At 43.5% G+C, this 26299-nt stretch overlaps 1 long non-coding RNA gene across 1 annotated transcript in view; it reads left to right on the top strand.

The window, feature by feature from the left end:
- Positions 1-5201: 5201 nt before the first annotated feature.
- LOC140713135 (uncharacterized) overlaps positions 5202-26299 on the top strand; it is a 27332-nt gene continuing 6234 nt past the window's right edge. Inside the window, exon 1 of the long non-coding RNA XR_012094991.1 lies at positions 5202-19295. This is a non-coding gene — a long non-coding RNA (uncharacterized lncRNA). The remainder of the gene's footprint in view (positions 19296-26299) is intronic.

Raw genomic sequence — 26299 nt, 5'->3', positions numbered from 1 at the left:
TAAGAGGAACAAAGCACCCTGCAGGAGGAGCGGATGCTGCAGACCAGTGATGGGCCTCCCTGCAGAGGTGGGAGAAGGACCGTGGAACAGCCCAGAGCAGCACGGATGAGGGCTGAAGCCGTGCCCAGAGCAGCAGGGGTGAGGGCTGAGGCCATGCCTGGACATCTCTGGCTCTGCAAAATAGTTTGTTCAGAGGCAGAGAGAAAACTGTAGTCAGATCTGTAGAGAGAACAGGCTTCCGTCGTTGCTACTTAAACCAACAAAGAAACTAACAAAAAACTACACCTCGAGTCTTAGGACAACATTGGAAACCGAGAGAAGAAGAGGGTGAACTTTAAACAGGTGTCGTTCTGGAGTCAAGTCAGGAACTGAGGAATATGTTTCCCAAAACGGGGAGGAACCTCTTATTTCAGCAAATGCTTGGGAGAGGAGGAGCAAGAACACTTTGAAGAGTAAGGCTGTTTTGCAGCCCCAGAATAATCTTCACAAAAATTACTACTAGGAAGCAAGGTGGATGGAAATGATGCCACAGGAAGTAGTTAGGCTCTTTCCCTGTTCACAGAGAGCCAGGGAGGGCTGCCATGCAGGACTTCACCCACCTGGGAAGGCTGGGTCTTGTGTTTTGTTTTGTTTCTTCTTAGAGAATGAGAAAGCGCCTCCCAAAGGAGACAGTCCATACACAACACCCACAAAGGCAGCCTAAAATGTCTTGGGCTACCACTGGGTTGGAGAAACATGGTAAAAAGAGAAAGGGGATTTAAGGAATTGCAGAGTGCTCGATTTTGCTTGGGAGTTGCCTTTTCTCCATGTGGGTTCCAGTCACAGCAGCAGAGGCCACCAAAAAGAATCCACATCCAACCCAGCACCGGGGCCGGGATCCTTGAACGCACAGGCTGCGTGCGGTAACACCAAGGCAAGCCTAGTGAAGGCTGGAGGTGTCCCCCTGCCAATTCCGTGTTGTGTTGTCAGAGGAGGGGGCGCTTCAGATGCTGCTTTTCCAGAGGGAAGGCAGCCTGCCAAGACAGACCTCTTCCCAGAACATGGCGACTCCAGGGTCCCAGTCCGTGAATGGGACGTGTCTTTTCACTGAGTAGTAAATCTCCAGGGTGGAGTCTCGTCAAGCGGTGTGTTTTCCATGGCGCCCTAGAACAGCGGAAACCGGAAAGCTGCTCTGTGGTGAATCTCCTCAGATTTCTCGTCCGCCATTTTCCTCCACCCACCACACGCTGTGCGCTGCAGGCCACATCAGAAGTGGGCTGCCTCCTAGAAACCGGGCTTTTGCTTAGAAAGCAGTTGTTTGCATTGTGGGTTGATCCCGTGGACACATTTTGGGTTTGGGGTTGTGTGTCCAAAATGGCAATGAAGGTCTGGAGAAAGTTGCTTCTCTATAGAAAGCTGTGTCTTGGTAATTCATTGAAATGTTGGAAAAAAAAAAAAAAAATGGAGCACAAAAGTCAAACTTGGTTTAATCCAATTTGAGAGGAATTGAAGGTGCCACATCAGTCCAGGGAAAAGGAACTGCACTGTGGACTTTGAAGAGCCTGACTTTACGCACTCCCAAGGCCCCTGGCTGGGGCTGTGCCACACACAGGAGGGAAAGAGAGAGGCTGCGAAGTTACCTTGGGTTTTGAGTACTCTGTGGGAGTACTTCTGTGGGAAGGTCTTGAGCTGGCAATGGGAGGGACTTAGACAAGAAATTGTACAAAGTTACAGTACAATTTTATATTGCTCGCCTTGTTAGTGGCTGTCCGTTGGACTTGGACACCGTAGCTTAGGGGAAATAGGAGATACGATAGAAAATGGCTTCCTGGTTTTGGTATATTATGGCTGCAGGATAACAATTGAAGCAATGGCCTGATATGTCACAGAGGTGGCTGGGAGTGACATTAAGGCATTTATAGCAGGGTTTGAGGGATGTAACTGGCCGCCCCATTGGTTCCAGGTGGAAATGTCAGAAAGCAGATTGCTCCTCCCCAGCTGGTGCCAGGCCGCAGGCAGCTTCTCACCTGCTCCTCTGGCCTTGCACAAGGGCTTCCCAAGGGTGGGGACAGTCCCTCTTCTGGCTTCTCACTTAGCTCACAGCCAAATGCCTTAGACCAGCCTTTCATGGCCTATGGGTGCTCATCTCCCAAGCCCACCTTGACAAATCTCCCCTCACTGGCTTCTCTCCTACCACCCCAACTCATTGCTGTTCCACCAAACCCAAACTTCTTCTCCAAAGGGCTCCTTTGCCCTTCGTTCCTTCCTTTCTTCTGTCTACAATGCCCTCTCCTTAAGTCTCTATGAGGCTTGCTCCCACGTCAAACACCTGCCCCTATCACTCTCAACGTATTTTTTGAAACGGATGCATCTTGTTTATTTTCTCTTTTCTCCTCTAGAATGCGAGGCTCAGGGCTTTTACTCTAGTTTGTTCTTTGTTGTATCCCCAATGCCTAGAATAGTGCCTGGCATAAACTAGATGCTCAATAAACGCATGTGGCATGAATGGTGCAAGGTGATGACACAGAGCCATCATATCTGGGGGTGGAGACATAGATATGGGGCCGACCAGTGTTAAGCAGGATTCAAGAGACTGCTGAGGCTTTAATGAATAGGACGCTGGTGACAAGGTAGACAAGATGGCCAGAAAACTCAGGCAGTCAGAAAACAGTGCCTGGGTCTGTTTACATTCCAACTCCCTCCCTGACGAACAGATGGGAATGTTGTGATGGCTCATCAGATAGTCAAACCGCATCTAAATAAATTGCTGACAAATCTGCTAAGTACAGTGCTTTCTGTTTGGAAGATTCACAAGGCAACTCGTATATATAGTGTCGTGCCAGTTTAAAAACAATACTGCCAGAATAAAAACTATATTTGAAAGTTTCTTTTAATAACATCTTGGGGGTGTTAAAAGCAAGAGATTTTTTTAAAGTCTAATTTAGTTCTACAAAGGGGATAAAGCTTTAGCTCCTAGTAAAATGAATGTACTTCCTCAATTTCTTCATTGCCACCCCACCCTCAATATACTATAAAATCCTATAACTAAACTGGAGTTAAAAATGCAAACAAAATTTCCAAAGTATGTGAATAAAATCTAATGTGTATTTAGAGTGTTGTACTTTGCAAAGCCAATGAGAAAGAATGTTGACTTTGGAATCAAGCCCACCTGGGTTTGAATCGCAGCTCAGCTTCATCACAGCTATTCGAAGCCATTGTTTCAGCATCTGAACAATGAGGATTCTGATATGCACCGTCAGAGATACGAGGGGACTGGTAAGCACTGGGACTGGTGTAGTGCGTATTTAATAGAGTACCCAGCACACGGCCCATGCTCCCAAGTGGCAGCTAACAATCTATAATTTTACAGGTACAAATAAAAAAAAAAACGCCCCGCTCCCGCCCCCACACACACAAACAGCCTGACTAATCCTGATGCTACGAGAGAATTTCTAGGAATCACAATGCTGTTTTTAGTTTGGTGCAAAAGTAATTGCGGTTTTTGCCATTACTTTTGTACCAACCTAATAATACAACTCAAAAATTATCATAACTTTAAAAAGCCAAAACATCAACATGAGTAACCGACAAACTCTTCTCCAAAATAATGCTTTTTATTAATACTAGTAATAGAGAACATGAAAAACGATATATTGCATTGTTCTGTGAAGAGTTACCCAAAGGGCAGCATTCCTAAAATGGCAAGCAAAGACATTACAAAACTCCAAATGAGTCTCTCAAAATTACAAAATTAGAAAACAAATTTTAAATAAAGAACTTCAGAGCCATAGAATTCCCCCAAATTATGTACTTATGTCATTCTATCGATGAAGAAATTGAAACTCAACTTCCATCTGGTCATACAGACAGGTCTTGAAAGGTGACTCCTCACTGCTAATCCAGTAACTCCCATCCACACTGTCGCTGGGGCTGCCACTGAAACGGAGAAGGATAAGCCACCGAAAAGGGCAGCACACCCTTCAACACGGGGCTTTGCCCCACTTCCATTCCCTGACATCAGCATTTCTGCATTTCAGTCATTCAGTGGGTATGGATGGCCCACCAGGTTCCAAGAACTGCCCCCAGGCATCTCTGTGTCCAAGACCCTTAGCTGGCCTTCCAGGCCTACCTCCAAGAGGGACTGAAGCACCTGCAGACATGTACCAGAGGGGCACAGAGTCAACACCCAAAAGACCTGGGAGAGGGTGCTCATTTCTGTGGTGCTTTCGGGAGGAAGCTTTTGAGGGCCAGGAAGTGCGCATTTTCCTCTGGGAGACGACTGCCCTTCACCTTCTGTCCACTACCAGATCTTCAGGTGGATATGAAGAATCTATAGAGAGGGAAGTTTGAATATCTATCTATCTGTCTGTCTGTCTATCTATCTATCTATCTATCTATCTATCTATCATCATCTGTCTCTAACCTATCATCTATCTATCTATCTACCTCTCTCTCTATCATCTATCTATCCATCTATCATCTATCTATCTACACACACACACACGCGCGCAAATATATTTACATATATATACACACACACACGCAAATATATTTACATATATATACACACACACACACGCAAATATATTTACATATATATACACACACACATGCAAATATATTTACATATATATATACACACACACACACGCAAATATATTTACATATATATACACACACACACACACGCAAATATATTTACATATATATACACACACACACGCAAATATATTTACATATATATATACACACACACACACACGCAAATATATTTACATATATATACACACACACACACAAATATATTTACATATATATATACACACACACACACGCAAATATATTTACATATATATACACACACACACACGCAAATATATTTACATATATATATACACACACACACGCAAATATATTTACATATATATATACACACACACACAGGCATTCAGTTGACCTCACTGATTATGGTTCACATTTGTGAAGGCATCTACTCACAAAACGTATCAGTAACTCCCACATTAACACCTGCAGTGTTGTGCTTATTTCTGAGTGTATCCAGAGAGGGAAAGAGTCCAAGTCTCGATGGGAGCGTTCCCAGCTGAGGGTGGACAAGGCAATGCTCCACCTTCTTGTTTCAGCCCATTCTGTAAATGTGTCCTTTCTGCAGTCTACACAGTGCTACAGTTTTTGCATTTTCATGCCTTTCGTGGTTGATTTTTCAGCCTACAATGGCCCCAAGCACACTGCTGAAGTGCTGTCTAGTGTTGCAAGTCGTGAGACTGCTGTGATGTGCCTTATGGAGAAAACAGATGTTAGAGGAATTGTGTTCAGGCTTGAGTGTTAGGGCTGTTGGTGGTGAGTTTGATGTTATTGAACCAACAACATAAATTAAATAACATGCCTTTAGATAGAAATACACAAAAAGTAAGGCTATGTATTACTCAGTGGATAAATGTGACCAGAGGGTCACAGAAAGCGAACCCTGTATGACCAGTACAAGCAACTGTTTAGTATTGGCTAATGCAGTGTACATGACAACTTTATAAAACAACTACCTCAAATAACAAGAATCACCTGTATAAATATGTACACATACATATATGGGTTGAACATCTCTAATTTGAAAGTTCAAAATGCTCTAAAATCTGAAACATTTTGAGTGCTGTTACAAAGCTGCAAGTAGAGAATTCCACACCTGACCTCATGTGATGGGTGTGCAAAATTATCTAAAATATTACATAAAACTACCTCAGGCTATGTGCAGGAAATATACATGAAACATAAATAAGTGTTATGTTTAGACTTGGATCCCATCCCCAAGACATTTCATTATGTATATGCAAGTACTCTAAAATTTGAAAAATTCCAAAATCCTAGACACTTCTGGTCCGAAGCATGTTGAATAAGGACACTCAACTTGTACACACACACACACACACACACACACACACAGAGTCATCCCTCAGTGTTCATGGGAGTTCCAGGACCCCCTACAGATACTCAGATATTCAAGTCCCTGGTATAAAATGGCGTACTGTTTGCATATAGCCTACACACATCCTCCTGTGTACTGTGAATCATTTCTAGATTACTTACAATATCTCACACAATGTAAATGCCATGTAAATACATGTTACATTATATTTTAAAGTTTGTATTATTTTTATTGTTGTATTGTTATTATTATTATTATTTTAATATTCTCAGTCCAAGGTTGCTTGAACCCACGGATGCAGGACTGACGTTTACGGACTTGACTTCACACACACACATCTATGTATGTATGAACATGGAAACACACATGGGGGGACATGGCATGTGGCTTGGGTCACAGTTTCATAAAAGGAGACTCTCATGATTCAGTGGCCTGTGGGGTGAAACCAGGAGTTCTCAGGAGATGGGCAGTGATGGCTAAAAGAATTACAGCAAAGACATGTGCATAAACCAATCATCAGTGCCACAAAGTCAAGGTCACACATGTGGGAGACAAGCCATCCAGTAAATCTATGGTTCTTGGAGTTTGATTGCAAAAAGATTTTATCTTTTTCTCCTAACAACTCTGACTTCATGCGGCCTGCACAAGTTCCAGGGCATAAGGATTTCTTGAATGCAGCTAAAGGGTAATGTTTTTCCAAAAAGTTCAATATTCTAAATATCTTAAGTGTCACAAATTATTTGTCTCCAAATAGTTTATCTTAACAAACTTTAAATACTAATATTTTAATCAAAACAGCCACCCCTACATATACACCTCCTTTGGCTTGCAGTACGGTAAAAAGGGAACATTTCCAACTGTCAACATTTTGAAGCTGTGTTATCATACAGCTTTGCAGTTCCCATAGCAACACGTTCCATTGCCTAGGTGATGGTGATCTTATGATGTCACCAATGAGCTAAGCTAACTTAGAAGACACATGGACATTTCCTCTTGGGCACACCCACAACTTAAAGTTGCCCTCCAAGACTTATAGGGTTAATGTACCAAAGTGTAGCTTCATTGGGAGTTACGAGCACATTTCCTAAACATAATTCCAGGGGTTCGCCTGTGATGACATCATTCCTCTTCACAAGGTTTATGGATACCCACCAAGTTGTTCCTCACATTATCCCATGGAGACTTTTCCCAGCCGCAGAACAGATGCCCAAACAAAGACACGACCACTTGGGGGAAACATGCAACAGCTGTATGAAGATGTCAAGGGGAGGGAAAAATAAGAATGTCTAGGGATGTTGTCACCAACTCAGACATAATGGGTCACTCTAGAAAAACTGGATGAGCTACGTGAACCATCCTTGGGCAGTTCTTCCTTTCCGAAACCAAGTGATTGCCAAAATGCAGGAAGATTTGCCCGTTTCAGTTTCCTTCTGTCTATATTTCAGTGAGTTTGTCATCTCATAAATGAAGGTGTCACACATGGGCAAAGATGTGCGGAAGAGGTAGTCACAGAAGTGTGGGGTGTCTTAAAGTATGTTTAAGACCAGAAACTTAAAATTGGAAAGGGGATTCTGGTCCCATATTCTCTTCCAATTACTCTCACAACTGGTCTGTTTGAATGGCAGATATGGTACAGGATGTTCCTAGAGCTAAAGTGAAATTTAGAAGATGGGATGCTATTCCACTGGTTTCAAGACACAGAAACACTGTCCCATGCACATTTCACTTCCAAAATCATCAAATAGCATTTAGGCACTTTGTAATTAACCCAAAGGGGGCTTCCAACAAATAGCATGCATGGAGCTCTAACTTGCAAACGTGCAATTAGAGTGTGTTCAAAACCAATTTTCTTTCATGAATGGAAAATGCGTCATCAAACTGCTTGTGTACAACTAGAAGTATGACAATCTGGCTCATTGGCCCTGTCCAAATATGAGATTAGACAAGTTCAAGGCTGATGCTGGGGAACAAGGCAACAGAAGGCTGTGACAGGGTCCCCTTCCTCAAATTGTAACGATTTTTTAAAAAATTGAACAGAAGTAATTTGAATTTAAGACCAAAAATTAAAATAAAATATTAAAACCTGATACAGACCACATACTCCACACAAATGCTACAATGAACAGTTACAGATCACAGAGGGCCACAGTGTGTGTGGAGGGGGTGGCTGTTACACTTGCTGTCACATGCCACAATGCAGTCCATGGTCTCTCTGCACCAGAGAAGCAGTAACACAACCGGACAGGGGAAGGGGTAGGTTCCTCCTCTGCTGGGAGTGAAGCTGGGTCTCTGCATTACTGTCTTCCTTGCTTTCTGTTTCCAGTGACCAGATGAGCTGGTAAAGACCCAGTGGACTCTGTGAGCACCCCTGGGCATTGCACACAAAATCAGAACCATACAATGCTGTGTCATTTGACCTTGATCCAGGTTCCTATGCTTTTTCTTTCCAAAGAGTCAAGAGAATGGCTACAAAATCATGGCCATGTATGTGCACACCTCAAAGCTTCTTTACTTTGCTGCTTTTTCTGACACATCACTCAGGATATTTCAACTCCGGGCTTCAAATGTAGGACCAACTTTGGCATTTTAATGATTATTGCTTTTACTTCCTTTTGGTTATGCTTCTGAGACAACCAAAGTCTGAGTCTAAAGTGTTATGAATCCACCAGAAAAGAAACTTTGATATGGAGGTATTCCTCAAAATACTAACTTCAACCATGTCATTAGGTCTAGATACTGCACTTTAAATTTAGATGTAAGCAACAGCAATCAATGAGTAATTGCGTTGGCACAAGGTGGCCGTGTTAACATTGCTATGGGAACATTAATTTCAGAGTGTGTAATGATTCCATTTTAAATATTCTTTTAAAATGTTGTCAGCAATTGTCAGAACTGATGCCAGTTCCTAATTTGCAATCTGTTGATCCAAACATATTTCTGCAAAACCTGCCAGTACCAAAAGGTAAAATGTCTGTCAGCATCATGAAACTTCATGACCTGATTCCAAGTTCGATGCCGCACGTTCTTCTCTGCTATAACTGGGTCAATAAGAACTCAGATTCAGGACCGGACCGTCCTAGAGCAGTTCTTCCTTTCCCAAACCAAGTGATTCCCAAAATGCAGGAAGATTTGCCCATTTCAGTTTTCTTCTGCCAATATTTCAGTGAGTTTGTCATATCATAAATGAAGGTCATTTATGAGATGGCAATAAGGTAAGCCGTTATGGCTGCTGTGTCTTATGGCCCAACACAGCATGACAAATGACAAGACCTAATGACAAAGGAGCAAAGAAAATGGCACCGCTCCTCTCCTTTGCCGTCTTCTCCCGCTCGGAGTCAGCTCCACACGGATACTACACTTTCATTTATTTCATTTATTGATTGATTGTGCTGCTGCATGGCTCTGGGTCAAAAGACGGTAAAAAGAAGTAACAAAACAAAACAAAACAAAAAAACGGATTCCTTTTGGTCTTCAGCAATGACCAACAATTCTGTCTCTTTTATGTGGTGGTCACACTTGCTCTGTGGGATAAGGGCCACCCTTATTGTCATTAGAGCAAATTAAACACCACGCCCTCTGTTGACCCACCATGGACCACCTCCCACTCCACCATATGTAGCACGCTCTCCCTCATCCAGGCCCCATGCCAATGGGGTTTTCTGTGCTGGAGGCAGCAGAATACCCAATGAAAAGTGGCTTAAATCGCTGGAATTCCGAGTTTCTCCTAAGACCTGTTGGGGTTGGGTAGTACCAGGATTGGTTACCTCAGCAGCTCAAAAATGTCAGAGCTCCAGGTCAGCTTTTGCGAAATTCCTTTGGATTTCCTTCCACCCTGGCAACAGGGAGCAGTCGTTGCCAGCTCCAAACTCACTCCCTCCCACAAGCAGACCCAGGGAGCTGCTCCTGAACCTCCTTGCATTTTAAAGAAAACCCTTCCCTAGGTGCCCCCTGCGGACATCTCTTCCCGCTCTGAGGCCAGGGCTGAATCACAGGCCCACACTGCATTCACTGCACCAAGAGCATGGCCACAGCTGACTTACAGCAATTAGGACTCAACCCCGGACTAGAGGGCGCACATCACCTCCGTCATCCAGGACACTTGGGAGCTAAGCTGGACAAGGTTGGGATCCTGCAGGGGAAAGAATCAGGGAGATAAAATGGTGGGAAAATTGTGCACTCCAGGCACCCCGCAAATGCCCCGCTCCTCAGGGGTGCCGAAGTGGGTACTTTACTGCTAAGTCAGAAGCAGGGCAAATTTAGGGGAAAAACGTTGGCCTCTACCAGGCAGAGCAGTATGCTATCGAGCTTCCTAAAACGGTCAAAAGAGGACATTAACTGAATAAAGTAAAAGAAGGAAAAATGGCTGCCAGGTGCTTTGTGCGGCGGAGCCCGCTGGAGGCTGGACCGTGGTGAGTCCGGACCGAAGGAGCACCCCAGGCCGGGCTTTCCCCAATGCTCCCTGCGTCACAATCACCTCATCCTGCAGGCCCAGCTTAGCCGCCACCTCCTCTTCTGCACCCCAGAGCCCCTCACGGGGTCTCTGAGCCGGTGACGCTGGATTGCCTCTGATTCCCTTTTTTCTTGCTGAGGTCCTCAGTGCAGGGCCCAGACCCCCTGTTCCTCCTGCTGCCCTGTGGTTCCAGCCACTGCCCGCTGTCTTATCTCCCACAAATGGTTGATAAACACGGGACGTCCACTAAAATCAATTCCCTTAATATTCCAGAAGGGAAAATAATTCTGTAACTCAACAATTCCAGGGTGATATAAAAAATATAGAGAGTAAATGTGATATCTCGTTTAAAAACTGCAGGAATTTTTTAACCACAATGGTCTAGTCATGTATAGAATTCTCTAGAAGGTTACAGCAAACATGGATGTATTTTTGTTTTGTTTTGTTTTAATAGACTTTATTTTCTAAGAGTCAGGTTCACAGCAAAATTGAGTGGAAAGTACAATGAGTTTTCATATGTGCCCTCCCTCTCTAGAGTGTATTCTGAAATTATCAACAGTGTTTGAAAATATGGGTAATGTAAATATAACACGTTTTCAGACTTTAAAGAAAGTTAACATTATACTTGCCTTATTTTCAAACCAGAATATACAGTAAACCACCATTTGATTTATATTGAATTGAGATTTAATGCTATGGGTACTTAAATGATTGTAAAGTTGTGCCGGAAATCCTTCTCTCCAAACAATAATTATTTAAGCAGCCGGTAGTTCAACTGAGATTTACAACTATTTTCACAGAATTGCTTGAATGACAAACTGATTTTTGTACTTAAGTTGTTGCCTTTTAAAAGCAGATTTTGATATTGCTGTTTTGTGTATGTGCCTATAGTAGCACATAAAGCACATTCGTTGACGTTCTTGAAACCAATTTGGTTATGTTTTCAGATATTCGAAACACATTTCCAAGAAAAATGCCCACCTCGTTTCTCCTGCACACGTTTCATCTCTGGAGCAGGAGGAGGCGAAGCCCTCTTCCTCTCAGGGGTATCAGTGTGGACCCCTGGGAAGTTAATACTACTAGCAAATGACAAAAACTTTCGGATTGTCTTTGCGGATGTGTTTGCGACCTGGTGATGAGCTACAGAAGACTGTTTTTAATGGCAGATGATGGGAAATCTGCTCTCACCAAATGGCAAAAGCATAAATGCAAATCACATTTTTCTGGGGAGGGCTTTGCACCCACAGACTCAGTACATTGTCAGGGTGTAAAAGCTGATTCTATTCTTGAATAAATATAGAGAAGATAAAAGAGGTCCTGAATCTTCCACACTTACCCATGTAATGATTAAATCTTTCTCTTCCTTTTGGCTTCGTCAACAAACCAAGCCGGTTTCATGCCTTCACGGAATTCTTCTGAGATGGCAAGTGGATCATCATCAGGTCCTTGTCCCGTCACCATTTCCCATTACAAATATGATGTCTACCCATCAAAAATAGGAATGTATGCACTGTCTCTTGGGGCAGGGCACTCTGTGTGGCCTCACTGGGCCCACCACATGGGGACTGGGCATGCAGACACTACATGCCATGTGCATGTGTACTCATGGCTGAGCTGCCCCAGGCCCACCTCCATCTAGGGGATAACCCTGTGGCTTAGTTAATAGCAAGATCTTGGTATTCCACAGACCACGTTTCTCCTATCCGCCCAATCTTTCCACTCTCTAGCCTGGAGTCAACAAACTTTTTCTGTTAAGGCCAAGTAGTGAAACGTTTAAGCTTTACATGGCACCTACAGTCTCTGCTGTATCCTCCTTCTTGTTCTTGTTCTTCCTCCTTCCCTTTGTTTTTCCATTCACAGCCCTTGGAGCATATAAAAAACATTCTGAGCTTGTGGCCTGTACAGAAGTAGGCTGCAGCCTGGATGGGACTGCTATCTGCAGTCTGCCAACCCAAGCAAACCGTTCTAACTTATCTTTTGCAGTCCTGTTTTAAGAGCTATAATCATTTATTTGCTCTTTATTCTGATCTTCTCAACTTTCTCTGAACTTTATTGTGCACATGAAAGCAAATGCAAAGTTCCAGTAGAAGTCAGATGGAAGCAGAATGTGCCCTTCTTGATAATTTTCAGGTGCATTCTGGTAAAGAGGATAGCTCCCTGGTGCCCACCCTTCATATGCCTTAGAGTCTCTGATTTTATTTGGAGGGGTATGGCTTATGCCATTTCATATTGTTAGACATATTCTAGTCACCCTAAATCACTACTATACTCTAGTCAGCAAACTACTGTTTCCTTTCTGCCCATTTTATAAAGAAAGTTGTATTTAAATGCAGCCACACTTAGCTGGTTACAAATTTTTTTTGGATACATATTTCTGTGATTGCTTTTGCTATATAATGGCAGAGTTGAGTATTTACAATAGAAACTGTATGGTCCATAATTACTAAAAAATTTCTGCTGGTCCTTTACAGACCCCTGATCAAAACTACAAACCATGATCAAAGACATACATTTAGCGTTTAGTGAACTACCTTCACTCAGGAGTTCTCGCCCTTACTCCTTTCAAAAATTTTAGCCGATCATCTTCTACATGAGTAGTACTTTGTTAATCCGGGGAAAGAAATAGGCTGTAGTAAAATAATCCAGTTATCTTTAAGAATGAGACCATTGGTCTTATACTGTGGCATAAATACTTTGAGTGACAATCAAGATGCTTCTCTTCTAAGACTGGGCTTACACATACATACACACGCACACACACACACACACCTGCTTACTATACATTTCAGGACAAATATAAAAGTCAGCAATGAGCCATACTTAACTCTTCTATTTTGAAATTAATAAGAAAATTGTGATGTTTTCACTGCTTTTCCTGTGCCCATACCTCCCTTGTATCTTTCTACCTCGATCTTTCTATTTTTTTCCTGAAATGCTATTATTTGTTTGTTCATTTACTTGCTTCACTCTGAATAACACACTAGACTATATTCCATGGGTTAGGGATTTTATCTTCTACCACTGTATCTCCATTATACATTCCTGGAACACAGTAGATAATAAATAGCAGTTAAATAAATTCATTCTTATGACACAAACAGCACCCTCTCTGATCTCAGTGTGATCTCCTCCAAAATTTGCTTGGAGGAAGGAATCTTAAGCGCTCACAAAAATGTGAAAATACTCTGAAGACTCATTTTGTCATGGCTCCAAAGGTCTTGACTCATCCTCCTGATGTGCACCCAGGCCCTGGAAATAGGGGGAGCTTGTTGAGGGATGGAAGGGCTGAATGACCCACCTACTGACCTTCAGGTCTGTGTACCAAAGCAGCACGGGATTACGAATTTCCCCAGTGCCAGCCATACCCCTGACTGTGTTCTGGATTATCTCCAACAACTGGGAGTTCAAAGCCAGTGTCACTAGGTTTCAGCTGCCGGTAGACTGCATAGAAACAAACTTCACTTTGGATGAATGTGCATCTTAGATGGCCAGTTTGAAGGGCACAGAGAAAACAAGCTGTTCTTGTTGGAGGTGGTGGTTTATTTATTCAGCAAATATTTATCAAATACATAGGCAGGGATATCAGGGAACAAAAATGACAATGATCCCCACCCTTGTGGAATTTACTTTCTAGAGGCAGTAAGGCCAGATAATAAATAATAACATCATAAATTTTAGAATCATTGGGTGTGTTAGAAGATGATACATGTGACGGATAAAAGAACAGGAGAAGAAGGATCAGGAGTGCTGGGGATACAGGCTGACATTTACACAGGCTGGGCCAGCTAAGCTCATGAAGAAGGGTAGCATTTGGGCACAGATCGAAAGGGGTGAGGCAGTAATACCTGGAAAGAGGCTGTTCCAGGCAAAGGGAGATCCTGTGCAATGGCCTGTGATGAGAGAGGGCTTGGTGCATTCCAGTATGAGCATGGAAACCCGCTGCCATCACAATGAGCCCAGGGGAGAATTGCAGGAAGTGGGCACAGAAGGGCAGGGCTACACCACATACGGTCTTGTGGGCCATTGAAAGAGACTGGTTTTCCCTTTGAGAGAGACAGGGAGCACTGATGAGCTCTGAGCTGAGGAGTGAAATCCAACTAATGTCATGAATGGATTGCTCCTGCCACTGCTGGGATTAGACTGCAGGGTAGAAGCTGAGGGGCCAGTTGAGAGGAGCAAGCTGGGTGCATGACGTCAGTGGGATAAATCAGGCTAGGCAGACGTGGAAATCATGAGATGTGAGAGGATTCTAGATGTATCTTGAAGATTACTGGGCCAGTCGGATTTTCTGAATAGATCAGATATTGTGTGTGAGAGAAAGGAGTCAAAGACAACCTCAATATTTTTGGAATGTGCAACAGAAAGCATGGGATCTCCATCAACTGAGATGGGAAGGCTGAGATTAAGAAAAAAAATATGCAATTTCCAATATCATTGAGTAAGTTCGGTCTTGATTGCCATCAGAGTATCCCAAGGCAGCAAGACTCTCGTGGCCAAGCCCAACTACTTGGCCGCACACAGAATCTAATGAGTGAGCAGGGTCACCCCATCAAAGCCAGACCTTCCCTTGCTGTCCGCTCCTTTTAGACAAAGTGGTACAAGCACAGCTGAGGTACACAGCAGATGGTTCTTGCTGGTGCTACTTGGCTGGGGTTGCGTGTCTTAAAGTTAAGAAGCAAAACAGTAGACAAAGGGATGTTTAATATTTTGATAGTCAAGATATTCGTATGGAAAGTGACTCATTTCCTTTTTTCAAGAAAACTAGGACAATCTGTTTGGTCTCCAATTGGTCAAACAATGACTCCCTTTTTCAATAATAGTAAAACTCCTCAGGGTGGCATTCTGAAAAAGCATGTGGGAGGTTATGAGAATGTAAAGGTTAACCTTAAGTAACCCAGACCATTCCCATGAGCTCCACACGTGAGTCAGAGTCGGAAAGAAAAGTGCCCCGCGGATAGCGCTGTCCATACGTAGATAGGTCTGCTTGCAGATGTTTCCTCAATCTTGGAAACCTTCGGTTGAGTCCAATGAGTTGCTAACAAAAGGGTTCTGTCAGGGCTGCATGCAAAGAGAGCCTAAGCCACCTTCCGGGGCTTCCCTCCCCTCCATGACTCCACATTGTGAAACAAGGATCCCAGCGAATCCCAAAGTCTACACAGAGGATGACTTTACCTCCAAGCCCAGAGATTAACGTAGGTCAAAGTAGACACCTTCCAGGCAACAAAATAGGGAAACACCCTAGCCCACTGAAACGGGTACTATTAACAAAGCACTCTAAGGGGGAGAAAGGAAACCAAGATGCTTTGCTAAAGCTCAGTGAGATGGGAGCAGAGATGAACGATGCAAACGAAAATGGCCTTTGCTCCTAATTAGGATGTCACAAACATGATGTGTCTTTTTACATGGTTAGACAAAAGTATTACAGAAGCAAAGGGCTTGCTTTTATCAACATAGTTACTGACCAGTATTAAGCATAGCTATCCCTGGGAAATAGGCTTTCAAAGTACAGACAATTTCTTAAGACAAAACTCTGTCCGTGTCTAGCTAGAAAGAGAACTAGGCCTATTCCAGGTGTTCAGAGGAGTGACCACATCATGGCAGATGACAAAGTCCTGCTAGACAGATACGTGTACCATTGATAGCACCATAGATATGTAGATACATTGGCTCACATATATTTTGGGACAGGGCCCTGAGCAATGCTAAGACAGGCTGGACTGCAGTGGTGCCCCCTCCTTAGTTCTGTGGCAGCCAGAGAAGGCTCCTGGCTGTGGTTGGGAGGTGACGGAACAGTCAGAGCATGTGAGTCCTTCATAAAGAGAGTTTGTACTGGGGCCTTCTTAACAAGAGGATCCATTGCTGGTTAGGATGCTTTTACAAAATTATCTCAATGAACATGGGAAGAGGCTCAGGAAACAGTTACACAATTTGGGATTATACTCCTACTATGTAACTATTACTACTTTAAAATTAACTGTGTTTTTTCTTAAAGAAAATTGATGGGTGCTGACGAGTTGACGGGTGCAGCACACCAACATGGCACAAGTATACATATGTAACAAAACTGCATGCTATGCACATGTACCCTAGAACTTAAAGTATAATAATAATAATAATAATAATAAAATTTTTAAAAAAAAGAAAATTTCCCAAATTTAACTGGAAATTTGTGCCAATTCATTTTTCAGAGAAAATATAAAATGCATTCTACCCTTGAAAGTGATTTTTAGTTCTCAAACTTCAGCTTTAGAAGGAATAAGACCAGCTTTTGCCTGTAATCCCAACACATTGGGAAACAAAGGCAGGAGGATTGCTTGAGGCCTGGGGTTCAAGACCAGCCTGGGCAACATAGCAAGACCTCACCTCTACAACAACAATAACAATAATGACATCACAAAACTTTAGCTAGTTCTAGATACAGAGTATGCTATCACATAAGGAACACCTGAATTGGATAGAAGATCTCCCTCTGTGGGTATAACTCGTTGTTTCCATGTTGGATAGAAGATCTCTCTCTGTGTGTACAGTTCTTGGTTTCCGTGTTTGACAGCACATTTGCCTCTGTAGTACAATTCATGGTTTCCATGTGGATAGAAGATCTCCCTCTGCGTGTACAATTCATGGTCTCCATGTTGCATAGAAGATCTCCCTCTGTGCTACAATTCGCAGTTTCATAGTGGGACAGAAGATCTCCCTCTGTGGTAGAATTCATGGTTTCCATGTTGCATAGAAGATCTCCCATAGCATGACGAACACCAGAGAATACTAGTGGTGGGGGCAGGGGTGGGCCAGCATCCTGTAGTAAAGAGGCAAAGCTTCCCCTGAAACAAAAATCCTATCCAAACATCCTTATGCAAAAAGGACCTCAACCAAATCCTCACACCTTATATGGAAATTAGCCCAAAATGGATCATGAACTTAAATGTAAAACATAAAAGTCATTAGAAAACATTTAGAAGAAAGCACAGGAGAAGATCTTTGGGACCCAGGACCAGGCACAGTTCTTAGATTGGACACCAAAGGCATGACTCATTAAAGAGAAAATGGATGAACTGCACCACGTCAAAGTTAAAAGCATGTGCTGTGCAAAAGTCTCTGAAGAGATTGGAGAGGCAAGCTACAAACTGAGAGGAAATGTTGGCACACCTCATATTCACCAAGGTCTTGAATCTAGACCCTATAATGAATTCTCAAAATTTAATAGAAAAAACGAAATGGATCAAAGACATAAACAGCTGCTTTGAGGAAGAGGATAAATCGCAAATGAGCACATGAGAAGATCTTTAACACCATCAGCCATTAGAAAATGCAGATTAAAGCCTCAATGAGCTATCACTATACACCTGTCACAATAGAAAAAATAAAAAATACTAGCAATAACACCAAATGTTGGTGGGGTGAAGAGAAACTAGATCACTTGTACACTGCTAGTGGGAATGTAAAATGATACAGCCGCTCTGGAAAATAGTTTCTTATGAAACAAACCATGCACTTACCCTAAGACCCAGTAATTCCACTCCTGGACAACTATGCCAGAGAAATAAAAGCTTATGCTTATGCAGAAACCTGTACACAAATGCTCATAGCAGCATTTCTTGTAATAATAAAAAACACTGGAAATAACTCAAATATTTTTCAATGGGCGAATGGCTACACAAACTGGTATGTCCACACCATTAAATAGTACTCAGCGACAAACACACAACTTGGATCACTCTCCAGAGAATTGTGCTGAGTATAGAAAGCCAATCTCAAAAGACTACATAGTGTATGATCATTTTAATAACATTCTTGAAATAGCAAACTATTGAGAGGAACTAAAAAACAGATTAGTGGTTGTCAGAGGATCATGATGGGAGATAAAAGCATTGGTTGTGGCTGTTTAAGGTCAGAAGGATGGAGACTAGTGATAGAATTGTGTTGCATATTGACTATGCCAGTGGTGGTCAAACAATGTTTCACATGTGATAAAACCACATAGAACTAAATACACACAAATGAGTGCAAGAAACATTTGGGAAATCTGAATATGGCGGATGGATTGTATCAATGCCAATATGTTGATTGTCATATCAGACTGTAGTTACACAAGATGCAGCTGTTGGGGGGAACTGCATGAAGGGTATATGAAGCTCTGTATTATTTTTTACAATTGCATAAAAATTTTCAGTTTTCTTAAAATAAAATTTAAAAAATTTTATTCAACAGAAAATATGCAGTGTACTTGTTTCTCTCTCTGGGACCCCAGTTTTCCAGCTGTTTTCTGCCTGGAGCAACCCTGGCAAGGTGAAGTGAGTGAAGGACCAGCAACAGTGGCTGATGGTGCCATCTTTGATTTCTTCTGCAGGTGAGGCCCCAAGCCAAGGCAGGACCTGAGATGTTCACTGATAAAGCCATTTCTAGTAAGAAGTCATCCGTCCTTGCTTGGAGCTGTAAACCATCCCTTCTTACCTGGCAACAAACACCCGTTAGTCACATTAATCTAGAACTAAATATGTATGTGTCCTTTAGTGTTGAGAAAACTCTCCTGTTTTGACTTTTCCATAGTATTTGTGTCCACGTCTAAATTCTCAGAGGCAAAATTTCTATTTTAAATGGAAAAGTCAAACAAAAGAACAAAATGTTCGATTGACCTTTAAAGACTTAGAGTTTACAGTTAATTTAGAAACCCTAGCTGTTAGATTAGACACACCCTATGTTCACACTCTCCCTGTGTGTCCCTGCACTGGATGACAGGAAGAGAAAAACAAGCCAGGCTTCCAGCCACTGGCAATTAGAGCACAGCATCCAACCCGAGAAAAATCAGACTTTCCACTCAATCCCACCCAATGCTCAGCATCAAAGACGTGTCAGACAGGCTGGGCTCTGCTATCCTTGGATGACTTCACGGGTCACTGCAAAGATCTTTAAGCCTCAGAGCTACTGAAGGTAATTCTGCTTTATAATGAAGATGTACTTTACATCAATAAGGATTTTGTTTTCTAATGGAAATATGTTGCATTTCTATAGATTTTGCAGTTGCATGTAAAAAACTTGGGCTGGGTGGGAGAGGGGTTGCTTGGAGTTTACTAACTATAGAAACAAACTTATGGAAGCACATTAAGATTCATTAAAAAGCACATGCTATGTTCTCACTTATAAGTGGGAGTTGAACAATGAATACACATGGACACAGGGAGGATAACATCACACACTGAGGCCTGTCGGGGGTTGGGGGCTAGGGGAGGGATAGCATTAGGAGAAATACCTAAGGTAGATGACAGGTTGATGGGTGCAGCAAACCACCATGATGTAACAAACCTGCACGTACTGCACATGTACCCCAGAACGTAAAGTATAATTTTTAAAAAGCACATGCTAGCCCTTAAACTACCTGGAATTCATCCTGAGAAAATAATGAAGTATGCCTATCAGGATTTAGCCATAAGGATATTAGTTACAATGCTGTTAGAAACAGCCTAAAAGCCAACAACAGATTGGTTAAATTATTTGCAATTATATATCAGAATGATCATATAAAACTGTTTTATTGCTATGGAAAGATAATCACAATAATGTAAGATTTTTAAAAGGCAGTTTTTTTAACAATTGAACATTATTTATGGAAATAATATAAATGTATAAATGACTATGTAGAAAGTTCAAAGAATATACACAAAGGTATTTTATGTGTTGGTCTGTGGGTAGAATAGGGGAAGTCTTGTATTTTCTCTTCTTATATGTCTGTATTTTCTCATTTTTCTTTCATGAATATTATTAACATGAGAATGACATGTGTGTGTGTGTGTGTGTGTGTGTGTGTGTGTGTGTGTATATATATAGTTTTTTGTTTGTTTTTGAGACAGAGGAGTCTTGCTCTGTTGCCCAGGCTGGAGTGCAGTGGCACCATCTTGGCTCACTGCAACCTCCACCTCTTGGGTTCAAGCAATTCTCCTGCCTAAGCCCCCCAAGTATCTGGGACTATAGGTGTATACCACCATGCCTAGCTAATTTTCATATTTTTAGTAGAGATGGGGTTTCACCATATTGGCCAGGCTGGTCTCAAACTCCTAACCTTAAGTGATCTGCTCACCCTGGCCTCCCAAAGTGATGGGATTACAGGCATGAGCCACCACTCCTGGCCAAGAATTATATATATGTTATATATGTTTTATATATATGTCAAATTATGTATTTTATATATAATTTCATATGTATTATTTATATGTAATTAAACATATTTAATATTTATATATAATTATATATACACTATGTATACACCATATACATTTAAAGTAAGTATGTTAAAGCCTTAGCTTCATCACACTCAGAAGTAGGTAGAAAGGGGGAAAACATGGGTCCTGCATGGGCATCCTCAAAGGTACCTGTTTAGGGGTATTCACTGGAGTTGGCGATCAGATCTTAAAGTTGCCCTGCATAAGACTCATTCTTATTTGCACCGTGAGCAGATTGCCCAGAGGATGAGAATAAAAGGGAGTTCATGAAACCCACATGGGGCTGAGGGAAGAGCCAGTCCTATGTGGTTTCTGCACAACCTGCTGGACCCACTCCAGGATCCCCTGGAGCCCTCAGATCAGCAAGTGCTCAAACACCCACTGTTTAACCACCAGCCATAGGGTGTGAGCTGCTCAGCCCCTCACACTTGACCTGAGCTGGTCCTCCACCCTTGCTATTCGTCTGGAATGAAAAAATAGCATGTTCTCAAAAGGCCATGGCACAGCAAAAGGGATACATTTCCCGAAAAGCATCCACTCTACAGGAAATAAAAGGCAAAGCTGTCTTCATATTTGAAACCTGATGGTGCCAACATCCTGGCTGCTGATGACCGACATCTGGAGCACCTCTGACTTCCTCACATCCCCTCTCAACCCAGTGCACATCACTTAGTGCCTCCTTCTGAGTGCTGGGACCTATGGTGGCCTCTAGGAACTCAGAGAAGAATGCATTTTTTTCTCAAGAAGCAATTGCTCAGGCCCGACTCCACTGTGTGTCCCCAAAATGTATTCAGGGAAATGAATGAGAATGAGATAGGATCCTTTGATTGAGAAGTTTCAAGTGCAGTTTTGCTGGAATGAGAGATGAAGAACTAAACCGTGCTGCACGTTAGAGTCATACGGGTCTCCTTTCCATCTGAGCTCTTCCCCCAGAAGCTGTGTGTCCTTGGGCAAGTGAATCAGCCTCTTGGAGCTTCTGACCCCTCGTCTCTAAAACGAGACTTCCTGCACAGCAGGTTGTTTGGAGGACAAAACTCATGGCCAGGCACACAATAGCATTCAACAAGAAGTGAATTCAGTCCACAGCCTCACATGCGGCGGGCATTCAGTAAACTGTGAATGACGTGGTTGGTACAGAAAACAAAAGAACTAAAACAAGATGCTTGTAAATCACGCAGGAGTCCTCGAGTGACGGTCAGATTCGATGATGGTGTGGGGAGTGGCTGGACACGGGCAAGGATCGAACATAGGGTTGTGCTTTTTCTTTCCTCAGATGTGTTTGTTTGCTTCTGAGAAAGGCAGAGGGGATACCTAGGCAGGGAATATTATTTCTCTTGCCCTGGCATTCTGGACACATTCCGTACATGAGCTGGAATGATACAACATTGCTGTGAAGGCCGTCAGAAACATTACGACCACTCAGGTTGGGCCAGGCTGCCCACGGGACCCCGAGTGACCATTGTATGGGGGTGGATGTGTCCCATGCCCCAGCTAGCAGCCCCCTTCAGTGCCACTGGAAAGTCATGAAGTCAAAAGCATATTTTCTTAGAAGGATCCATTCCTACCAGATTTGGATAAACACAGCCAACTTCACGCACAGGAAAATCTGACCCAGCCCATGGCATGGGCACTGCAGTTGCCCGTCACCTAGCACCAGGCTGGGTCAGAGCTGTTGTCGCCCAGGTGGGAAGAGAGTGCTCCCTAAAGACCAGGCACATGTTACTCCAGGCGTGAGGATGGCAGGTGGGAAGAGAGTGCTCCCTAATGACCAGGCAACATCACTCCAGGCGTGAGGGTGGAAAGTGGGAAGAGAGTGCTCCCTAATGACCAGGCACACTTCACTCCAGGCGTGAGAGCAGCAGGTAGGAAGAGAGTGCTCCCTAATGACCAGGCAGCATCACTCCAGGTGTGAGGGCGGCAGGTGGGAAGAGAGTGCTCCCTAATGACCAGACACACTTCACTCCAGGCATAAGAGTGGCAGGTGGGGAGGTTCACAGATCCCGAGCCACTGATGAATGAAGAAAATGGTTTCTTCTCCATGTTCACCAGGAAGCCTGGAGCGTTATGAGGAGGAAGGGCATTCACAGCCCTTTCACCTCCATTGGGGCTGCCAAGGATGCCAGCAGGGGTCTTCATGAAGAAAAGAAATTAGGGACAAGTGGCCCAAGAGAAGAGAGGGTGTGGGTGGCCACCCAGCAGACAGGAAGGAAACACTTGAATTTCCTTCCTCTGCATGCGTTCTTTGGGTCTATGGACGTGACCAACTGGATCAGAGAAGAAAACAGAGAAATAAGGAAAGAAAATTAACAATGTGTTGTTTCCCTGCTAAGTTCCCAGTCCACAGAGTTGCCTCGAGTTTCACAAGTCATACTTTTTCCTTAAGTTTCGTTTTCTTCACAAGATACTCAAGGTCTGCCTTCGTCAATATTCCAATAAGCCCACGCCCCGTACGCCTTGCCCAAAGGCCTCCGATGAAAACGCTGGCTGTGCATGGAAGCCAGTGGCAGAAAGAAACAGATTCTCATTCTTTCATAAAGCAACTTACTTGCATTCAGAACATTGCAAGTGAAAAATCCTGAGCACTTTAATTGCCCATGTTAACAAGGGCCGAAGCTGTGAGGGCTGGAGATGCGGGGAAGGCTCCCGGCTCACTGACACACAGGAAGCATCACCATGGCTCTTCGCAGGATCAGGAACTGGCATTGCAGCCTGGCACAGCCTGGAACATGGAAGCCACTGTGGTGCTGATGAAACTGAGGGAACCGCAGGCAGAACCTGCCAGCCCCGTGAAATACGGTGAGACAGCACGGAGCATTGGCGATGTCCGTTAGGATCCCTCCGGTGCCCTTGTGCCTCTGCAATATCAGATGGGGACCTCGCGCATTTCAAATATGACTTGATTGTGGAAAATGATTGGTCCATCTCCTCTTCCATCCACTTTTCCACGGTGGTCTCCTTCCATCCTTCAGGCCTCTGCCCAAGTGCAACCACCTCGTGCGTCTTTCTTGCCAGCCTAGCTACGGAGGCAGCTCTGACCGGCACTCATGAGCACCTTGCTCTGTCCCTTGGCTGTTCTCATTATTATTTGACATCCTGTCTATTCATGTGCCTCCTCAGTGTCTGTTTGCAAGAATAGATACCATGTCTGTCTACAATAGTAACTGGCATATAATAGGTGTTCAACACCTATTTATTGAAAGACGAAAAGGAATAAAGTAGCCATGGGCTGCACTAGAGTAAACAGACCCTGGTGTTGGTGCTTGTTTGCACACTTGTCCTATGCTCACACTTCATTCCACAAAGGATTCGAGGCAGAACTAATTCTGTGATTTGCCATAAAATTGTATTGAGTGCCTATTATGTGCAGATGTGAACATGAAGGAAGGTGGGGAATAGCGAAGGTGTTTAAGGTTTCGAAGTGCTTTTCTATGGGCAGCGTGAGTTCCTTGCAGCCTTCCAGAGTCGCAGCTGACATTTGTATTCCTTGTCTCATACCTCTGGGAGAAGGCAAGGGTCTAGGTGGAAGAGGTCATACATGAAACGGCTGTATTGTAAAGAAACAAAATAAAACAGACAAAGACCCAACTCTCCTAGGGGCTGTCTCCCCAACAGTTACTTCTCCTTTCCAAGCGTGGCTGTGATCCAGCGTGTGGGGCCCTTCTCCTACATCCACAGGAAAAAGCTCCAGGAGGTTGTTGAGAAGCAGGAACGAGAGAGAACAGAGATTGGGCTGGACCACTAGGAGGCCACCCCCTGTGGCTCTCATCAATGACATGTGGTAGATGACAGAAAGGTCAGAGTTCCCTCACAAGACAGAGGAGTGGAGGCATAGCACAGCTGTGGCAAGTGCAGGTGAACAGTCAGAAAAGCAGAAACCATGAGGCTAGTGCCGGTCACAGGAAATGCAGCCCCACACAGGGAACGATATACCACCCTCTGAAGGGGTCCTCGAAGCATGACTCAGCCCAAGAAGTCCAGATCTTCCTGCCCTCTGTCTTTGGTGGAGACTCATGAGAAATACCAGCCTAGGAATGGCACCGGCATCAAGCCTTAAGGTTAATAAGGCTTTTTAACTTGGTTATATTTTTCATCTGTGTTCTTAAAAGTTGGAACAGAATAGTGTGGACAGCCAAAGTTTTTGACATGTGAGAGCTAGATTTTATTTTTTTCAAGATGAAGTTTTGCTCTCATTGCCCAGGCTGGAGTGCAATGGTGCAATCACGGCTCACTGCAACCTCCGCCTCCTGAGTTCAAGTCATTCTCCTGTCTCAGCCTCCCAAGTAGCTGGGATTACAGGCACGTGCCACCATGCCTAGCTAATTTTTGTATTTTTAGTAGAGACAGGGTTTCACCATGTTGGTCAGGCTGGTCTCGAACCCCTGACCTCAAGTGATCCACCTGCCTCAGCCTCCCAAAGTTCTAAGATTACAGGCATAAGCCACTGCACCCAACCTAATTTTTGTATTTTTAGTAGAGACGGTGTTTCACCATGTTGGTCGGGCTGGTCTCAAACTCCTGACCTCAGGTGATCTGCCCGCATCAGCTTCCCAAAGGGCTGAGATTACAGGTGTGAGCCACCACGCCCAGCCTGAGCTGAACTTTTTGAGGGAGAACTGGTTTTGAGTTTCCAGGGGGCTTAGTCTTTAAAGACTCAGGACATTTGTGCAAGAGCAGGTGGATGGCAGGTTGCCCCACTCCAGGTATTCCCTTCTGCAACCCCTCCAGGGAGACCAGGCAGAGTTCACCCAGGGCTGGGGAAGAGGCAGGACCAAAGAGGAGGGAGAGAGCCAGGCAGCAGTGGGCTCCTGAGAGAGGCCTCTACCCTGGGCTGATTCCTGGTCTGGGGAGGCTACCGGAGATGACAAACCCCTCCCCAGGTTTGTGGATCTGAGGACATTAGGAATCTTCCCTGGGGAGCACTCAGGAGGCAGCAAGTCTTGCGGTAAAGTCCCCTCTACCTGTGTGGGTGGGCAGCAGAAACAGCAAAAATGGCTTTTCAGTGTGTCTAGACATGAGAAGACCCGAATCAGTCCCTGTGTTGTCAGTGGGCACCAGGCAAGCAGGAGAAGATGAAGCATCACAGTTTCCAGAGAGGGAAGAGAATTGGTTGAGAAAAGCTTGACGGACACACAGGAGAGAGAAACTAAACCCTACGTCTCTTTTTAAGCACCTTGCCTGGTAGCTAGCATAGCACATATCCATTCATTAATAAATTTGGATATTACCAGGGAATTCTAGTTTTTCTCATTCTAGACTTGTGGAGGACAAAGGAACTCAAGCCAGTCAATCTTTTATATTATGCCCTAAAAAAATATATGCCCATTTCTAAGGAAAAAAATGAAAAAAAGCATTACTTCTTATTATTACATACATTTATACAAATTCACATGGGAAGCAGAGACCTGAAAATTCATTTTCAAATATACATAATGAAAGGCACAGCCCCTGAGGAACCTCTCCCTGGTTAAAGAATTGTCAGCAGAATGCTTCTGGATTTTTACAGCCCAAATTTCATAGAATATATAGAGATATTTTGGTACAGGATTTTTAGGCTAGCATTTGTATAGGAAATAAATTTATACAGAACAAAAATGTAACACAACATTCCAGAATAAGGAAACATAAAGGGAAACATCTCAGGCTACCTTCCAATTATAGCCAGGAGCAGGTCAGAACCAAAACAGCTGCTTTGAGGGGCACCTTGGGGCCAACCACAGG

The sequence above is a fragment of the Chlorocebus sabaeus genome, chromosome 13 (assembly GCF_047675955.1).
Source record: "Chlorocebus sabaeus isolate Y175 chromosome 13, mChlSab1.0.hap1, whole genome shotgun sequence".
Classification (NCBI taxonomy): domain Eukaryota; kingdom Metazoa; phylum Chordata; class Mammalia; order Primates; family Cercopithecidae; genus Chlorocebus; species Chlorocebus sabaeus.
The sequence above is the reverse complement of the archived record's forward strand: the minus strand, read 5'-3'. Positions and strand labels throughout refer to the sequence as shown.